The sequence below is a fragment of the Vulpes lagopus genome, chromosome 2, assembly GCF_018345385.1.
Source record: "Vulpes lagopus strain Blue_001 chromosome 2, ASM1834538v1, whole genome shotgun sequence".
Taxonomy (NCBI): Eukaryota; Metazoa; Chordata; class Mammalia; order Carnivora; family Canidae; genus Vulpes; species Vulpes lagopus.
Window position 1 is genome coordinate 97,583,842 of NC_054825.1, and position 20,065 is coordinate 97,603,906.

A 20,065-nucleotide genomic window follows, 5' to 3' on the forward strand; every position below is an offset into this window, starting at 1 on the left:
ATCTCAAGCAGACTCCCCACTGAGGTGGAGCCCTACAGCTGGGCTCGATCTCATGACCAATGAGATCAGGACCTGAGCTGAAGGGACGCCTGGGTGGCTCAGCCACTGAGTCTGTCTTCGGCTCAGGGCATGATCCCAGAGTACTGGGATCAAGTCCCACATCAAGCTCCCTGCATGGAGCCTGCTTCTCCCACTGCCTGTGTCTCTGCCTCTCTCTCTCTCTCTCTCCATGTGTCTCATGAATAAATAAATAAATAATTAATTTAAAAAAAAAGATTTTATTTATTTATTCATGAAAGCCACAGAGAAAGACAGAGAGAGAGGAGCTGAAGCCAAGAGTCAGAGCTTAACTGACTGAGCCACCCAGGTGCCCCTAAATGTTCCCTAATAATAGACAGCTCCAGATACCTGGGTGGCTCAGTGGTTGAGCATCTGCCTTCAGCCCAGGGTGTGATCCTGGGTCCAGAGATCAAATCCCGCGTCGGGCTCCCTGCGAGAAGGCTGCTTCTTCATCTCCCTAGGTCTCTGCCTCTCTCTGTCTCTCATGAATGAATAAATAAAATCTTTAAAAAAATAATAATAGACATGCTCTTCTGGATATACTCTAGTTTGTTAAAATCCTAGAAGAGCTAGAAAATAATGGAGAAATGAAAAAAATTATTCAAGTACCTGTTCTATTTATTTTAGCATTGTGAACTTGGGTATTTATTTCCCTCAAAAACGGTCTCCTGAGGCATAAAATGGTTGGAATAACAAGATTTATCTTAAGCCCTGAATAAGGATTATGAGGAACAATGCAATATAGCTAATAGTTTGAAGATGAAGGATGCTCCCTGCAACACCATCTATAATGGCAAAGCATGATATCAATCTAGATGCTCATCAGTAATTCTCTGAGCAACTGACAGCACATCTATATGTGATAAAACAGATGTTAAAAAGAATGGTGTAATTCTATCTATATGTACTAACACAAGAACAGGTACCCATAACACACTCTTAAGTGAAACGGGCAAGTTTCAAAGCACTACAGATAAAATAAAGCCATTTCCTATTTTAAAATTAGATTATTATGATGGTTGTATAGTTCTGAAATATACAACTCTGAAGAACCACTGAATTGTATACTTTAAATGAGTAAATTTTATGGTACATAAATTACATCTCAGAGCTGTTACAAATACTTTTGGGGGGGGACCTGGGTAGTTCAGTTGGTTAACTGTCCAACTCTTGATTTTGGCTTAGGTCATGATCTTAGGATCATAAGAGTGAGCCCCATGCCAGGCTCTGCGCTGGGCATGCAGTTTGCTTAAGATTCTCTCTGTCCCTCTCCCTTTCTTCCCCCCCTCCCACTTTAAAAACAAAAAAAACCAAAACATTATATTTTTGAAAATTATGTTTATGGATGTTAATTATATATACACATACACAACTGTTTCCAGCAGGCCTGAAAAAGGTTGAAGTCCTAAAGCAGATCATCAGAGGCATGGTTTTCTGATGACTTTGCCTCAATAATCAGTATTTTTGTGGTACACTTCTTAGTTAAGATCTTAGTTATGATCAATCCAATTCTACTTGACAAGCATCCCAGATTTCTCCATTTTTTAAAAACAAAAATGATCAACTCTGTCATTGTGTTGCCAAAAATTACACATATTCTGTCTACAACATGACCCAATCTACTGATAATTACTTCATAAATGAAATTTCTTAATTCTTACACTTTTATGAAGAAAGCAGGTCCCTAATGTTTTCCCTACGCCTTCCCAAAATATTAATACCTTTACTAATGGAATTTTTCTAGGTTTAACACTTAACTCATCAGTCTTGCTCGTTCTGAAAGTGAAGATGCTTTCCATGTCCAGTTCTGCAATCTATCATTTCTCCACAATCAAGGATTAACAATAGTGGTTGTGCAATGTCATGTATCAATTCTCTCAATATCTGAGCTACATTTCATTCACAACACCTAAGCATTCCTTTAATACCTCATTTATTTTGGGGGCACCTGAGCGGCTGAGTGGTTGAGCATCTGCCTTTGGCTCAGATCATGATCTTGAGGTCCGAGGATTGAATCCCACATTGGGCTCCCTATAGGGAGCCTGCTTCTCCCTCTGCCTGTGTCTCTGCCTCTCTCTTTCTGTCTCTCATGAATAAATAAATAAAATCTTTAAAAAAAAAACTCATTTATTTTGGGTTTCAACTCCAAGTTTAGTATCATTTTACTATTTTATCATTTTCAAAATCATTCTCCTTGATAGAGAGGAAAAAAACCCAAAATAAGTAGAATTAATTTTTCTCTGTCAATATATAGCATTTTCTTTCATTCTGAACATAGAACCTGGTAAACAGTAAGCAGTGCAAAAATATCTGAACTAATAAATGCACAGTGACCTATCCCTTTTTTTCACTCTTAAAAAACTATAATCTTGGGACACCTGGGTGGCTCAGCAGTTGAGTGTCTGCTTTTGGCTCAGGGCATGATCCCAGGGTCCTGGGATCAAGTCCCACAGTCAGGTTCCCCTTGAGGAGATGGCTTTTCCCTCTGCCTGTGTCTCTGCTTCTTTCTGTGTGTCTCTTATGAATAAATAAATTCTTTAAAAATAAAATAAAATCTTAAAAAAAAAAACTATAATCTTAGTTTTTTTTCTAATTATACAAAGGGGCATCCTTATTGAAAAACTTAAATATTACATAGTTATGTAAAGTAGAAATCCATTCTCTGTTGCATATACACACTCACAATATAATATTACTCAGCCATAAACAAAGAATGAGATCTTGTCATCTGTGACAACATGGATAGATCTGGAGGGTATTACACTAAATGAAATAAGTCAAAGACAAAGACAAATACCCTATGATTTCACTTAATGTGGAAATCTAAAAAATAAGTGAATAAACAAACAAAGCCCCAAAACAAACATATAAACACAGAGAAGAAACTGATGGTTGTCAGAGGGGTGGGGACAGGGGACGGGCAAAATGAGTGAAGAGTGGGAGGTATAGCCCTCCAGTTAGGGAGTGTGGAAGCCAACGGCATGTGTAAGCCATTGACATGAAAGCAACAGATATGCAATATCATGCAATATCAGTGGTATTGCAATGGTATTATATGGAGACAGATGGTAGCTACATTATAGTAAGCAAAGTATAACAGAGTTATCAGAGTAGTGTATCTGAAACTAATGGAACACTGTATATCAACTCTATTTTAATTAAAATAATTTTTCAATATGGTATATTCTAACATTACTACTAATCAAAATGAGATCACAAAATGTATCATTCTTTTACATAATATGTGAATTTATAAGAAGAGAATGCTGTGTTGCCCAAACTTATCTGACCAAAGAACTTTTTTTCTTTTTTCCCTCAGAGCATTTCATGAGATTCATTTCTATGGAATACATTTTAGAAAATGCTGGGCCAGTCATTCTATGCTATATTCTATAACTCTGTACTTGAATAATGTAATTTCTAATGCTGCTAACATCTGGGTGTACAATGGTCCAGAAATGACTGAGTTCTGGTATATGTGTGATAATATGTTTTAAGTTAAAATAAATGAAAAGTTAGTCTATGCTTATCTCTTTCATCTACATGTTGAAATAGGATATCTGGAATTTTATTTATAATTTGGATTGGTGGTGAAGTGGATAAAGATAGAGATGAGAAATAGAAGCTGATGACTATTGTAGCTGGGTGGTGGGCACATGAAAGTTCATCATACTATCCCCCTTTGGGTGTGCTTGAAAATTTCCTAAACAGAAAGTTAACTAAAAAATAGAAAAGGAAATGACTACAATGCTCTGGATCCTGAAATGGTTCTGCAGCAAATTATTATTATTCAAATACAAAACACACAAAGGACACACAGGATTTCGTTAATTTAAAGGAACCATTAATTCCATGCAACCTCATTTCAACATTAGCTTCTCAGGGGAAATAACATTATATTTACTGTTTTTTTTAAGATTTTATTTATTTTAGAGAGGGAGAGAGAGCACAAACAAAACAAGAGGGACAGAGGAAAAGGGAGAGAGAATCTCAAGTAGACTCCATGCTGAGCAAGTAAGGGGCTTGATCTTATGACCCTGAGATCATGACTTGAGATGAAACCAACAGTCAGACACTCATCCAACTGTGCCACCCGAGCGCTCCAAAACACTGCATTTAAAGGTTTCAAAAGATAATCCATATTATCTGATTTCAGTAATGATGAAATGGAGGAAATGTGGCATATCTTTATCCAATTGCTCTTGATAAATCCTGTCCCAAAGACTATGTTTATATACTGCCCTCTACTTGTCAAATTTGTTCTGGTCAAAGCCCTATAAGTTGATGTAATGTATCAATTCTGGGTTGAGGCAGTTAAAAGTCAGTGCTTCTCCATCTCTCTTTCTGCTACCATGGCAATATTGGTCAGATTTTGAGATGGTAGCTTCACAGCATGGAGGAAATATGGGTTCCTAAGTCACTGGATGGCTTACTATTGAACCCCAATGGCAAAGGAAGACAGGAATCTCTGTTGTGTTATACCATTGATATTTTGTAGTATTACCACAAAACAGTCTAATATTATTGTGGAAATAAAGATCCTGCAAGGGGCACTTGGGTGGCTCCATCAGTTAAGCATCTGACTCTTGAACTCAGGGTCATGAATTTGAGCCCCTGCACTGGGCTCCATGCTAGGGTAGGTGTGGAGTCTACTTTAAATTTTTTTAAAATATAAACAAACAAACAAATACCACCCCAAATAAGCAGAGTCTATTTATTAAGAACTTGTCATATCAAGAGAGTGAGCCAGCCACCATCTCTTTGGCAGAGATTCAAAGGCAGGCAGGGGAATAGAAAAGCTTTAAACTGAATAAAAGGGAAGACATCAGGTATGCTCTGCCACAAGGAACCTGGAGGCATCCTATGTGATTGGCTGGAGGGTATATTTGTCTTCCCCTGGTTGGTCCTGAGTCAGAAGTTGGCAGTTACTGGGATCCCTGGGTGGCGCAGCGGTTTGGCGCCTGCCTTTGGCCCAGGGCGCGATCCTGGAGACCCGGGATCGAATCCCACGTCGGGGTCCCAGTGCATGGAGCCTGCTTCTCCCTCTGCCTGTGTCTCTGCCTCTCTCTCTCTCTCTCTCTGTGACTATCATAAATAAATAAAAATTAAAAAAAAAAAGTTAAAAAAAAAAAAGAAGTTGGCAGTTACTGACCAAGACCTGGCCATTTGGGCCACTGAGGCTTTGGGTCACAGTTCTATTTTCATATATGATCTGGCCATTGTCTATTTGCATATTTAGTCTTTCATCCTAAAACAGAAATTGGTCCCTAGAAATGACCCTAATATAGTATTGACTTAGTAATTGGGCAAAGGGCTTCAAGGAAAGTGATCCCGGGAGCTGGAAAAAATGAAGAATCATGTTTTACAGTGGCAAAATATTTGATAAAGTGCTGCCTTTAACTTACAAGGTGACAAAAGAGTCTACTGAATTTGTAGTTCTGTAAAGAGAGTTTAAAAAAGAGAATCTTTTGCATATTTAGTCTTTCATCCTAAAACAGAAATTGGTCCCTAGAAATGACCCTAATATAGTATTGACTTAGTAGTTGGGCAAAGGGCTTCAAGGAAAGTGATCCCGGGAGCTGGAAAAAATGAAGAATCATGTTTTAAAGTGGCAAAATATTTGATAAAGTGCTGCCTTGTAACTTATAAGGTGACAAAAGAGTCTACGGAATTTGTAGTTCTGTAAAGAGAGTTTAAAAAAGAGAATCTTAGAAGTATATGTTAGCTGCTATTGGGTATTTGGCAAACTATTTTAAATTAGGGGTAAGGTCAGGAAAGCAGCTGATTTCCAAGCAGAAAGAGAAGGAATGGACAGAATTCAGAAATTTAAAGTCTTGCAGGGTTGGAATGCAGCTTGCTTCAAGACCCCAAATAGGAAGAGATGGCATTAAAAGGCTGAGCACAGATGCCCACTGGCATTTCTCAGCTAAGGCACCTCAGCGGTAAAACTGACACTAAAGGGATAGCTGCCCCTCAAATAACTGAGTAGAGAATTGGGAGCTCCTGAATCTCTGGATGAGTTTACTAACACATGTGAATATGGTTATCGACACATGGAATTGACTGGAACTAAATACATCAGAGGCTTGCTAACTTTGAGAAAATAATTATGTTAATTTTTTTTTTTTTTATACCATGCAAGCTCAGAATAAAAAAGCCTTGGACTATTAACAATTTAAATCCTTTGGGTTCCCAACTTCCATGAACCATAATCTAGATGAGAAAGATTTGCACCTTCCAAAGAGAGACTATTCCCCCAAAATTCACACTTCCATTTGTGGCCAAGGATGATAACAGAAAAAGAACTCTAAGGAGATTCTTAGAGGGAACAAAGGCCAAGGGTCACAGAGAATAATGAATGAGGGAAGGGGAAAATCTCCTCCCTCCAAGGCTGGTTGTTTTCACAGACCTGCCTATGGAGATTTCAAAACTATTATAGATCAGCAATTGCTGCTATTTCCTATTCTTCTCCTTTTCTAACAGTAGTGCTTTTCACAACCCTGCCATTCTTGTTATACCACTGTGCACTGTGGTGAGTGAATGAGAGGGGGATGGACAGGAGGACAAAGAGTGAGAGCAAAAATAACTGAACAGGTCTCTGGATCAAGAGGAACCATATTTGTACCTGAAGGGGAGATTACTGGACATATGGACCACCAGGCCTGTGAATCTAGCTACTGTTGCTTACAGCCCAATATAGCAGCAAAAGAATAATGTAGTACTATGAACATCTTTAAACAATAAGCATAGGGTAGCCTGGATGGCTCAGCGGTTTGGCGCCACCCTCAGCCCGGGGTATGATCCTGGAGACCAGGGATCGAATCCCATGTCAGGCTCCCTGCATGGAACCTGCTTCTCCCTCTGCCAGTGTCTGCCTCTCTCTCTGTGTGTCTGTCATAAATAAATAAACAAAATCTTTAAAAAAATAAAAATAAGAAAAATAACCACAGTGGTTTTTTTTTTTTAAAGATTTATTTATTCAGTCAGAGAGAGCGAGAGAGAGGCAGAGACACAGGCAGAGGGAGAAGCAGGCTCCACGCAGGAGGCCCGATGTGGGACTCGATCCCGGGTCTCCAGGATCACACCCCGGGCTGCAGGTGGCGCTAAACCGCTGCGCCACCAGGGCTGCCCCACAGTGTTTTCTTGATTCTAAGATACATACTTTTCCATATTCTAGTATTTCTGAAATTGGGTATATCCTAAAGTCAATATTTATTTATTTTTAAAGATTTTTAAATTTATTTTTATTTATTTTTTAAAAGATTTTATTTATTTATTCATGAGAGACACAGAGAGAAACAGAGAGGCAGAGACACAGGCAGAGGGAGAAGCAGGCTCATGCTGGGAGCCTGACGCAGGACTCGACCCTGGGTCACCAGGATCACACCCTGGGCTGATGGTAGCACTAAACCACTGAACCACCTGGGTAGGCTCAAAAAAAAAAAAAAAAAAAAGTAGGCTCCATGCCAGCATGGTGCCCAATGCAGGGCTTGAACTCATAACCCTGTAATCAAACACCTGAGCTGAGATCAAGAGTTGGACACTTAGGGCAGCCCGGGTGGCTCAGCGGTTTAGCGCCACCTTCAGCCCAGGGCGTGATCCTGGGGACCCAGGATCGAGTCCCACGTTGGGCTCCCTGCATGGAGCCTGCTTCTCCCTCTGCCTGTGTCTCTGCCTTTCTCTCTCTGTGTCTCTCATGAATAAGTAAATTTTAAAAATCTTTAAAAAAAATAAAGAGTCATACACTTAATCAACTGAGCTACCCAGGAGCCTCAAACTGTATTCTTTTCCTTTCTTTCTTTCTTTTTTTTTTTTTTAAGACTTTATTTATTTATTCACGAGAGACAGAGACAGAGGCAGAGTCACAGGCAGAGGGAGAAGCAGGCTCCCTGCAAGGAGGCTGATATGGGACTCCATCCCAGACCCCAGGTTCATGCCCTGAGCCAAAGGCAGATACCCAACCGCTGAGCCACCCAGGCGTTCCTCCAACTGTGTTATTCTCATTGGCAGTTCCACATATAGTTGAATCTAGACCCTTGATTAGTGGTCAAAGTGTCTTCAAAAAGATTCTACTATGGGGGCACCTGGGTGGCTCAGTTGGTTAAGTGTCTGCCTTTGGCTTGGGTCCTGAGATTGAGCCCTGCATTGAGCTCCCTGCTCAGCTGGGAATCTGCTTCTCCCTCTCCTTCTGCCCCTCCCCATGCTGGCTCTCTCTCTCTCTCTCTCTCTCACTCCCTCAAATAAATAAATCTTAAAAAAAAAAAAAAGTAACTATAAAAAACTGTTTTTCTTTCCCTGAAAGAAATAAGACCATTCAACTTTATCTTTTTTAATAACTATATATTGACTTACATGATATATGTACCATAATTTATCCCCTACTCATGGGCATGTAGGTTGTTTACAATTTTTGCTATTATAATGTTTCAAACACTGGTAACTGTATTTGTATAGGTAATATTCTACTTCTGAGGATGGATGGTGAGTTCCTGAATGTTCTTTTTATTATGATCATAGCTTACACATATATAATATACTCCTTATAAATATCAAAATTAGTTCGTTAAAAAAATGTGACAATAAAATTGTTAAGCACACATTGTTCAGCAATTCCCTTAAGATAAATTCCCAGAGGGGGAATCCCTGGGTGGCTCAGTGGTTTAGCGCCTGCCTTTGGCCCAGGGTATGATCCTGGAGTCCTGGGATCGAGTCCCACGTCGGGCTCCTTGCATGGAGCCTGCTTCTCCCTCTGCCTGTGTCTCTGCCTCTCTCTCTGTGTGTGTCTTTCATGAATAAATAAATAAAATCTTTTTAAAAAATTTAAAAAAAAAGATAAATTCCCAGAGGGACACCTGGGTGGCTCAGCGATTGAGCATCTGCCTTTGACTCAGGCTGTGATTCCAGAGTCCCAGGATCGAGTCCCACATCGGGCTTCCAGCAGGAAGCCTGCTTCTCCCTCTGCCTATGTCTCTGCCTCTTTCTCCCAGAGGGGCACTGGGTGGCTTAGTCGGTTAAGTGTCCAACTCTTGATCTCAGCTCAGGTCTTGATGTCAGAGTTTGAGTTCAAGCCCCATGTTGGGCTCCACAGTGGGCATAGAGACTACTTTAAAATAATAATAATAAAAATAAAATAAAAATAAATTCCTAGAACTGGAATTACTGAGTCAAAGAGAATGCATATGACTAGTTTTATTTGGCTTCCTTTTATTATGCTTCAGATATTGTGTTTGGTTTGGTTTTGTTTTGAACAAACTGAAGGTCTATGGCAACCTTGCCTTGAACAAGTCTATCAACACTTTTCCAACAACATTTACTCACTTTGTGTCTCCGTGCCATATTTTGGTAATTCTTGAAGTATTTCAAAGCTTTTCATTATTATTATATTTGTTATGGTGATCTGTGATCAGTGATCTCTGATGTTATTACTGTTATTGATTTGGTGCACCACGAACTGCACCCATACAAGACAGCAGACTTGGTAAATGTTGCTGTGTTCTGACTGCTCCACTGACCAGCCATTCCTCCATTTCCTCTGGCATCCCTTTTCCTTGAGACACAACAATATTGAAATTAGACCAATTAATAACCCTATAATGGCCTCTAAATGTTCAAGTGAGGGACAGCCCTGGTAGCTCAGAGGTTTAGTGCTGCCTTCAGCCCAGGGCCTGATCCTAGAGACCCAGGATCAAGTCCCACATCGGGCTCCCTGCATGGAGCCTACTTCTCCCTCTGTCTGTGTCTCTGTTTCTCTCTGTGTGTCTCTCATGAATAAATAAATAAAAATGTATTAAAAAAAAATGTTGGGTAGCCCTGGTGGCGGAGCAGTTTAGCGCCGCCTGCAGCCCGGGGTGTAATCCTGGAGACCCGGGATCGAGTCCCACATCTGGCTTCCGGCATGGAGCCTGCTTCTCCCTCTGCCTGTGTCTCTGCCTCTCTCTCGCTCTCTCTGAATGAATAAATAAATAAATCTTTAAAAAATAAATAAATTAATTAATTAATTAAATAAATAAATTTTAAAAATGTTCAAGTGAAAGGAAGAGTTGCAGATCTCTTGCCAATTAAGCTTAGTGAGGAAGGCATGTCAAAAGGTGACAGGTCAAAAGCTAGGCCTCTTGTGCCATTCAGTTAAGTTGTAAAAGCAAAAGAAAAGTGCCCCCCCCCTTTAAGATTTATTTATTTTTATTTTTATTTTTTTAAGATTATTTATTTATTTACTCATGAGAGACACACACACAGAGAAGCAGAGACACAGGCAGAGGGAGAAGCAGGCTCCATGCAAGGAGCCCGACGTGGGACTTGATCCTGGGACTCCAGGATCATGCCCCAGGCTGAAGGCAGGCGTTAAACCACTGAGCCACCCAGGGATCCAAAGATTTATGTTTTTTATTTTTATTTTTTTTTTATTTATGTATTTTAGAGAAAGAGAATGAGAGTACGAGCAATGGGTAGGGGCAGAGGAAGATAATCTTTCAAGCAGACTCGCCACTGACAAGGAGCCTGAGGCAGGGCTTGATCCCAGGACCCATGAGATCATGACCTAAGCCAAAATCAAGAGTCGGACACTCAACTGACTAAGCCACACAGGCACCCCAGGAAAAGTTCTTAAAGGAAATGAAAAGTGCTACTTAAGAGGCACCTGGCTGGCACAGTTGGTAGAACACGTGACTTCTGATCTCAGGGTTGTCTGAGCACCAGGTTAGGTGTACAGAGTACTTAAAAATAATAATAAATAAAATAAAAGTGCTACTCCAGTGAATGCATGGATAAGAAAGCAAAATACCCTTATCACTGATATAGAGAAAGTTTCGGTGGTTTGTTAAACAGATCAAACCAGACATAACATTACTTTAAGCCAAAGCCTAATCCAGAGCAAGGCCCTAACTCTTCAATTCTGTGAAGGTTGAGAGGTAAGGAAGGTGCAGAAGAAAAGTCTGAAGGTAGCAGAGGCAGGTTCTCGAGATTCAAAGAAAAAAGCCATCTCCATAACATAAAAGTGCAAGGTGAAACAACTAATCACTGATGTAGAAGGTGCCCCAAGTTATCCAGAAAACCTAGCTAAGATAATAAAATAATAAATAAGATAATAAAAGTGGTTACACTAAACAACAGATTTCCATTGTACATGAAACAGACTTATATTTTAAAAATATGCCATTTAGACCTTTCATAGCTAGACAGAAGTCAATGCCTGACTCCAAAGCTTCAAATGACAGCCTGACTCTCTTGGTCAAGGCTACTGCAGGTGGTGTCTTTAAAGTGAAGCCAATTACCGTTCCCAAAATCTTAGGATCCTTAACAATTATGCTAAATATACTCTGCTGGGATCCCTGGGTGGCGCAGCGGTTTGGCGCCTGCCTTTGGCCCAGGGCGCGATCCTGGAGACCCGGGATCGAATCCCACATCAGGCTCCCGGTGCATGGAGCCTGCTTCTCCCTCTGCCTATGTCTCTGTGCCTCTCTCTCTCTCTCTCTGTGACTATCATAAATAAATAAAAATTAAAAAAATAAATAAATAAATAAATAAATATTCTCTGCTCTGGTCTATAAATGTAATAACAAAGCCTGGATGACAGAACATCTATTTACAACATGATTTATTTCATTGTTTATGAAATGAACAATGAATATTTTCATTGTTGAGACCTACTGCTTAGAAAAAAAGATTTCGTTCAAAATACTGTTCATTGACAATGTACCTGGTCACCCAAGAACTCTGATGGAGATACACAATGAGATTAATGTTGTTTTCACGCCTGCTAACACAACATCCATTCTGTAGTCCATGGATCAAGGAGTCATTTTGACTTTCAAGTCTCATTACTTAAGAAATACACTGTGTAAGGCTATAGCTGCCATAGATAGTGATTCCTCTGATAGATCCCGGCAAAGTAAATTGAAAACCTTCTGGAAATAATTCACCATTCTATTTTTTTTTTATGGTTTTATTTATCCATTCATGAGAGACACAGAGAGAGAAAGTCAGAGATACAGGCAGAGGGAGAAGCAGGGAGGCCAACGTGGGACTAAATCCTGGGTTTCCAGGATCAGGCCCTGGGCCGAAGGCGGTGCCAAACTGCTGAGCCACCTGGGCTGCCCCTAATTCACCATTCTAGATGCCATTAAGAACATTCATAATTCATGGGAAGAGGTCAAAATAGCAACATTAATAGGAGTATGGAAGGAGCTGATTCTAACCCTCATGGATGATTTTCAGTGGAGGAAGTAATACAGATGTAGTGGCAACCTCATGAAAAAACTTTAATAGATGAGGAGTTGCTTCTTATGGAAAAACAAAGAAAGAAAGTATCTTAAGATGGAATCTACTGCTGGTGAACATGTTGCAAAGACTGCTGAAATGCAAAGGATTTAGAACATTACATAAACTTAATTGAGTTTCTTAATTTAGATGAGAAAGCAGTGGCAAGCTTTGAGAGGACTGGGTCCAATATTGAAAGTTCTACTGTAGGTAAAATGCTATCAAAGTACTTCGCATGCTACAGAGAAATCATTCATGAAAGGAAGAGTCAATTGATACAGCAGACCTCACTGCTCTTATTTTAAGAAACTGCCCCTGCCACCCTAATCAGTCAGCAGCCATCAACATGGAGGCAAGACCTTCCACCAGCAAAAAGATTATCCCTTGCTAAAAGCTCAGATGAGGGTTAGCATTTTTCAGCAATAACGTATTTTTTAATTAAGGTATATAGTCTTTTTAGACATAATGGTATTGCACTATCAATAGTCTATAGTATAGTGTAAACATATCTTTTATATGCACTGGGAAACCAAAAAATTCATTTGACTCACTTTATTCTAATATTTGTTCTACTGTAGTGGTTTGGAACTAAACCCGCAATATCTCCAAGGTATGCCTGTATTTAAAATCCTGACATTTAAAAAAAAAAAAAAAAAAAAAAAAAATCCTGACATTTGAATAGTTAAAATAAAATACACAAGAAACAACAAATGTTGGCAAGGATGTAGAAAAACAGGAACCCTCTTGCACTGCTGATGGGAAAGCAAACTGGCACAGCCACTGTGGCTAACAGTATGGAAATTCCTCAGGATCCCTGGGTGGCTCAACAGTTTAGCACCTGCCTTTAGCCTGGGGCGTGATCCTGGAGACCTGGGATCTAGTCCCACATCGGGCTCCCTGCATGGAGCCTGCTTCTCCCTCTGCCTGTGTCTCTGCCTCTCTTTCTCTCTGTGTCTCTCATGAATAAATAAAAATAAAATCTTAAAAAGAAAAAAAAAAAAAAGAAATTCCTCAAAAAGTTAAAAATAGAACTACCGTTGGATCCAGTAATTGCACTACTGCACATTTACCCCCAAAATACAAAAACACTAATTCAAGGAGATCTATGCACCCCTATGTTTATAGCAGCATTATTTATAATAGCCAACTGGAAGCAGCCCAAGCATCCATCAATAAAAATAAATGATATGCAGTGAATAAAGAATATGCATGAATAAATAATATGCAGTGCACACAAACACATTGGAATATTATTCAGCCATAAAAAGGAATGAAATCTTGACAACTGCAAGGACATGGATGGAGCTAAATAAGGCTAAGTGAAATAAGTCAGAGAAAGACAAATACCATATGATTTCACTCACATGTGGAATTTAAGAACAAAACAAATGAGCAAAGGTAAAAAAAGGAGACTGAGAGAGGCAAACCAAGAAAAAGACCCTAATTATAGAGAACTGGTGGTTACCAGAGGGGAGGTGGGGAAATTGGTAAAATAGGTGATGAGAATTAAGGAGTATACTTGTTGTGATGAGGACTGGATGATGTATGGAATTGTTGAATCACTACATTATATACCCAAAATATAATAGTGTATGTTAACTATACTGGAGTTTAAAATAAAACACAATTTTTGAAAAAGGAAAAAAAAATAAAATAAATAAAATTCTGACACTTATGGTCAGATTGCCTTCCAGAAAGGTGTACTAATTTACAATTCCTCCAATCAATAAAGTACGGTCGACACTGATTAACAAATCTTAGTAATCTTTGCTAATTGCAAATGTGAATATTCAAATTAGTAGAGTTTTTAAAAGAACTGTTCAAAGCAAAATAGCTGACCGCTAACTCATGTTACACTGATACCAGATTAATCTTCCTAATAAATAGTTGTGATCACGTCACTTTTGTCCTCCAGAACCCTCAATGATTCCTTTAAATTAGTGGTTAAAAAGCTCTGGAGTCAAACTGCAGGGTATCCCAGTTCTACCACTAACTGGCTGTGTAATCTTGGCAAGTTGTACCTCAGTTTCTCCATCTTCAAATTTAGGCAATAATGGTCCTGCTCAAAATACAGTTTAATACAGTTAACCCTTAAATAACACAGGGGTTAGGAGTGCTGACCCTCTGTGCAGTTAAAAATCTGAATATAACTTTTTACTCCCCCAAAACTTAACCATTAATAGTCTATTGTTGACTAGAAGCCTCACTGATAACATACTGTTAACATCTATTTTGTATAGGTATTATATACTCCGTATTCTTACAACAAAGCCTATACTTTTCTTAGGTTTTTTTTTTTCCCAGTATTTTTAGGTTATACTGTTCATCTGTGAGTTTTTTTCCAAATTGCAACAAATCTCCAAAACTTTTTCCAATATATTCAATGAAAAAATCCGTGTAAAGTAGACCCACACACTTCAAATTTGTTGTTCAAGGATCAACTGTGCATGTCAAATGTTTAGAATAAATGCTCAACTCAATAAATGTCAGTTATCTTCTTATCTCTTTCCACTATCTTACCCAGACTTTCCCCAACGTACCTTATACTTTAAGCCAAATTACTTGCTCTCGGTTTTCGTACCTTGTGCTTTTCTACCTTCATGTCCTTACTCATCCTGTTTATTCTTCTTGGGAGAGCCCTCGCCATATTTCTTCTTGTAGAAATCATACCCAACCTTTGAGGTGCCACTCATGTGCCATCTGCATGAAGATTCAGATTCACTCATGTTTGTTATCTTTCTCTGAACTATAAATGCACTTTGTGTGGTCAAACAAAACCTATGTTTTTGCCCTAGTCTTAAAGTTGTCAAAAATAAATAAATAAAGTTGTCTCCTTTCTCCTACTAGATCACAGATTCATTGAGAATAGGGTATTTTAAACATACATATCTCCTCCCTCCCCTCCATATACACTCCAGAAGAGGAAATTAATCCAGAGAGATAAACTAGCCTAAGTTCATGCAGCCAGCTGGAGGTCACACTAGAAACAGAATCCACACATCCTGAACTGGCCCAGTGCTCTTCTCATCAGAACCTGCGTCTTAAGTTACCTAAGGTCAAGGATCATGACTCACTCATTCTTTTAAGGAGCATTTAAATTAGTTAGACTGAACAGACAAAACCTCCGTTTCTTTGAAACTTCAGACCTTCATCAAATATGCAAATGTCAGCAAACCCAAACAGTTACTGTAGATATCTTGTCCAACTTAGGGAAAAACCAGGTGCCATTACATAATAAGATTCCAAAGTGTTACCTTGGGTTGAATTAGGTTTATAAAAAAGATGGCCTTTCTCCATGCTTTGAGTCAGTTATGAGAATAGCAACAGTAGTAATATGTATTGTTTCTTTCTTAGCAACATATAGTCTCCGTTGTTTGGACAGCAATTTTGACATTTTCTTCAATTTGCTTTCTACAAAGCTGATCAAAAGTGAAAAACACTACTATATTTTATCTTATGCTAAAAAAGGATTGCCATTTATACTTGATAAAAATGTTCTTCAATGACTAAATAACTTTGTAGTCTACAAAAATCCACTAATCTAAATACAACATCTATAATGAAAATTAACCAGAGTTGGATCTATTCCAAGGGTATATTTATACAGAATAACAAGGATTAGCATTGAAAACAAAGAATCAACCTTATAGAAGAAGACAGGGATCATTCCCCACCCGCCAAAGACTTCTACATTTTTTCATACCAAAACAAAACAAAACAAAACAAAACAAAACAAAACAAAAACATGTATAAGTATTTTTTTTTAATTTGAAGAGTGGCAAGGTGTATTCAATAGGTACTCAGGCCTAGAAAGAATGCGCCTCCGCCAGCATGTGCCGTGATCTAGTTTCTTGCGGCAGCAGCTGATCAGAGGAACACAATGCTACTTCTTTTACTGTTAAATCAGTCAAATTCCTCCACTGCTTTAGAGAACCAACTAGCTCATTTTACCTGCCTATGAACCCATTAAAGAAATCACCTTACATAAATCACAAATGTAGCTATCTTAGCAGAGAACATTCATACCAATTATAACATCCTACCTTTTCTTCCTCATGAACGAAATCTGATAAAGATTTTTAATCTTCAATCAATAATCCATAAAGGTCTGACAAGCTTCATGATCCTGGGTGAAGCGACATAATTATTTGTGTGTGAGACTGTATTTATTTACTTACTTCTCACTAGATGCACGAATAACTTCTACACAATTATATGTATTTTAACTCATTGTAACATACGGGGCGACAAGCATTAAACTTTATTTCCTGAGAGAAGAACTTTAATTGGAGAAGTCAGAGAACCGGGTTACATCCAATCACCCGAGAGGGATTCTTTGCCATACAAGTTCTTTTTGAAGTTACAACAAATAATACTCCCTTCCTTTTCTTTTCTTCAGTTTATTTAAGTACACATTCCTACTCCATAAAAAAAAAATCCCTCCAACCCTCCGACCTCTCCCAACCATGCACAGTAGGCTGACATTACAGTGGCCTGGAAATAGAAATTCCCAGGCTTTCTTCGAGGTGAGTCCAGGATCGAGTCCCAGTGAGTCCCAGACTGGGATGCAAACAACTGCGGCTCGTCCCCTGCGATGGTCTTTCAGGACCACCGTTCTCCTTCCTTCCTCCCTGAACGCTGACGCGTCCGCGCTGGGCTGGGGTGCAAGCGGGGACAGCGCGCCCGGGGCCTCCGGCAAGCGAGGCTCTCCGCAGCCTAACGTGCCCTTCCGAGGCCGCAGCGCCTGCGGCTCTTCCTTCAGCCCCGGGCGCGGCCAACCCTCGCTTCCCCAGGGCAGGGCTCAGCTCAGGTCCGCGCAACCAGCCAAATCAGGCCCGCACCGGGCCGCCCCGGCCCGCCCGCAGCAGCCCCTGGACCCCCGCCAGCGGGGCTGGGCGTGGGCCCCGGCGGCCACCGCCCCGCCAACTCGGGCTCGGGAGCAGAGAGTGCGCCCCACCCGCTACGCCGGCCCCGGACCTACCTGCAGGGGAGAGCGGGGCTCCTGGACAGCGGCCACGGGCCCGAGAGCGGGCGCGCCGGCGGCCGGAGCCCGGCCCAGGGACCCCGGGTATCCCCGGCGGGGCAGGGCGGGGAGAGACGCCGGCGGGCTGCCGCGGGCCAGCGCGGCCCGTCGCGGGGGTCGCGGGGACCTGGCTCTCCCCTCAGCACCAGTCCGCCGCCGCCGCCGCCATTTTGCCTTCCACTCGGTGTCGCCGCCGCCGCACTCCGCCGCAGGTTTCCCGGATGTGGGCATTTCCCGGCGTCGCTTGCGCGGGGGCCGAGGACTGGGGGCTTCTGTCCGCCGGGCCGCCCGCCGCCGGCAGCCAGCGCGCCGCCTGCAGCCGCCTGCAGCCGCCGCCCTGCGCGGGCGCCCTGTCCCCTGCGTGTGGGCGAGCGTCGCCCCGGTCGCCCCGGTCGCCCCGCGTCGCCCCCGCCTGGCGCGGCCCCGGTGACTCGCCGGGGTCGCGCCATCAGGCTCTCCCCTTCCGAGTCCACTCACTTCAGTCTCGCTTTTACTTGGGCTCTTTCTGTGCACGGATAGAAAAGAAGACGCGCATCTCAAAGGAGTCTGAGTCTCAGAAGGAAACGGCAGTGAGTTGCTCCGAAACCCCGCCGACGGCACTAGGATCGAGGTTTCTAGAGGCTTGGAAATGAACACTCCTTCCCGGAGTGAAGTATTCGCTGAATCCGCCGGATTAGTAGAATCTTGAGCCAGGACAGGGTAACGGCGTTTGGAGATTTCTAACCTGTCAACCGAATCGGTAGAGGGGAAGTCATTATTGCCATAATGGGCATAACAGTGACTGCCAGAGAGGTTTTATTTCTTGCCAACTTGAATTAGAAGTTGGGGATGGGGGGATGCCTGGGTGGCTCAGTGGCTGAGCGTCTGCCTTCGGCTCAGGGCCTAATCCTGGGGTCCTGAGATCGAGTCCTGCGTCAGCTCCCAGTAGGAGCCTGCTTCCCCCTCTACCTATTGCTCTGCCTCTCTCTGTGTGTCTCTCATGAATAAATAAATAAATCTTTAAAAAAAAAAAAAGACGTTTGGGATGGGATCATTGGATTTATGATGTTTGAAAGTACCGCCTACCCTTTGTAAAGAGCGCCTTTGCCCAATCTGCCTCTATAAAATATATAGTTAGTAATCTCAAACATCTTTTCTCCTTCTTCTTCTTCTTTCTTCTTTCTTCTTTCTTCTTCTTCTTTTCTTCTTAAAGATTGTATTTTTTAAGTAATCTCTACACCCAGCATGGGGCTGGAACTCACCACCTGGAGACCAAGAGTCACAGGTTCCTCCACCAACCCAGCCAGCCAGGAGCCCCTCAAACATCTTTCTTCTGCAGGAGACTAACTATAAAAACTTTATTAAAGACTTCTTTTTCAGGTTGTTAAATTAGTTACTGGCCATTGTATCCTGAAGTTCAAATGTGAAAACCTCTTAAAAGATTCCATTCCAGGAGCACTTGGTTGAAATTCTGTAAGCACAAGCACAGAGATTGTAGAAGATACAGTGTATGACCCAAGGTGGGTCACATAATAGCCCTGGGGCTTTCATCAACTGCAGGACTAATCTAATATATTCACAGGCCTGCTTGCCCTTTCCAGAAGGATTATATATCTGAGAAAGCATACCTGCCCTCCCCCACATCTTGTGACCTCTGTCACCATCCTGGGAACTTCTTAAGCTCTTCACTTCTAAGCCTCCATAAACTAACTGTTCTGGGGAAATTTCCTAGATAATTCAAGGAGCTCAGTGAATTGCTCTATCTGGGACTAGGAGTTTTAACTCCAAGGAAGCAGGGGGAGAGAAGAGCAGGAATGATCAGGAAAGATGAAGCAATCCCCAAAATGAAAAGCAGCTGAGACTGGTGTAGGGGTGGAGGTGAAGGAGCAGGAAAATGCTTACTAAGGCTGCTGGATGTCTCTGGCAAGACCTACACTGCATTTGAAGGGCTTTCTATTGGGAAAACCCTAGTTTCAACCTATTCAACTTTTCAATGCTTCATGGAAATGGGGATTTGGGGTTTAATTTTGCTTTTATTATCAGATACAGGGGCCAAATTTAATGCTTGGTGACTGTAGGAATAGGGGCAGGACACATGGAAGAAGTCTGAAGAGCAATGTGGCCCTGAAAACCTAAGTCCTCCCAGTAACTGAATCTTAAGGGAAAGCTCTAGACTATGAGCAGCCCACACTTAAGGGGTAAAGAATTACATTCTACGTCTTTTTTGGGCAGAGAATTTACATAAATTAGTTGGAATTCTGAGATTTGTCTCTTCTGTATTATTTTTTAAACTTTCATATCAGGGACGCCTGGGTGGCTCAGCAGTTGAATGTCTGCCTTCGGCCCAGGGCGTGATCCTGGCGTCCTGGGATGGAGTCCCGCATCAGGGTCCCTGCATGGAGCCTGCTTCTCCTTCCGCCTGTCTCTGCCTCTCTCTCTGTGTGTCTCTCATGAATAAATAAAATCTTTAAAACAAACAAAATTCATATCAGTGTGGATTCATGGATATTTAGTTAATATTTTATTTATTTTGTTGACCAAATTGCTTTGGCCACTGGGAACTCTTCCAGTTGAATTGGCTTATGTCCCTTTGACATACCCCTCCCCTCCCATTCTTATGGGCTTTTAAAATTGTTTTTTATTTATTTATTTTTTTTGTTTTTTAAAACAACTCCCTGAGGCGGCACCTGGATGGCTAAGGCAGTTAAGCATGACTCTTGATCTCAGCTCAGCTGATTTCAAAGTTAT

General features: G+C 41.3%; 1 protein-coding gene across 5 annotated transcripts in view; it reads right to left on the minus strand.

Moving 5' to 3' along the window:
• Nucleotides 1-17,432, minus strand: part of LATS1 (large tumor suppressor kinase 1) — a 50,188-nt gene extending 32,756 nt beyond the window's left edge. For 2 of the 5 annotated variants that reach the window (XR_005986054.1, XM_041743802.1), the window contains exon 1: nt 17,297-17,428. The gene's annotated coding sequence lies outside the window, so the exon portion shown is untranslated. Of the gene's footprint in view, nt 1-14,896; nt 15,416-16,358; nt 16,442-17,296 lie in introns of those variants that run through there. The other 3 variants (XM_041743804.1, XM_041743803.1, XM_041743805.1) reach the window with 3 other exon arrangements.
• Nucleotides 17,433-20,065: the final 2,633 nt, after the last annotated feature.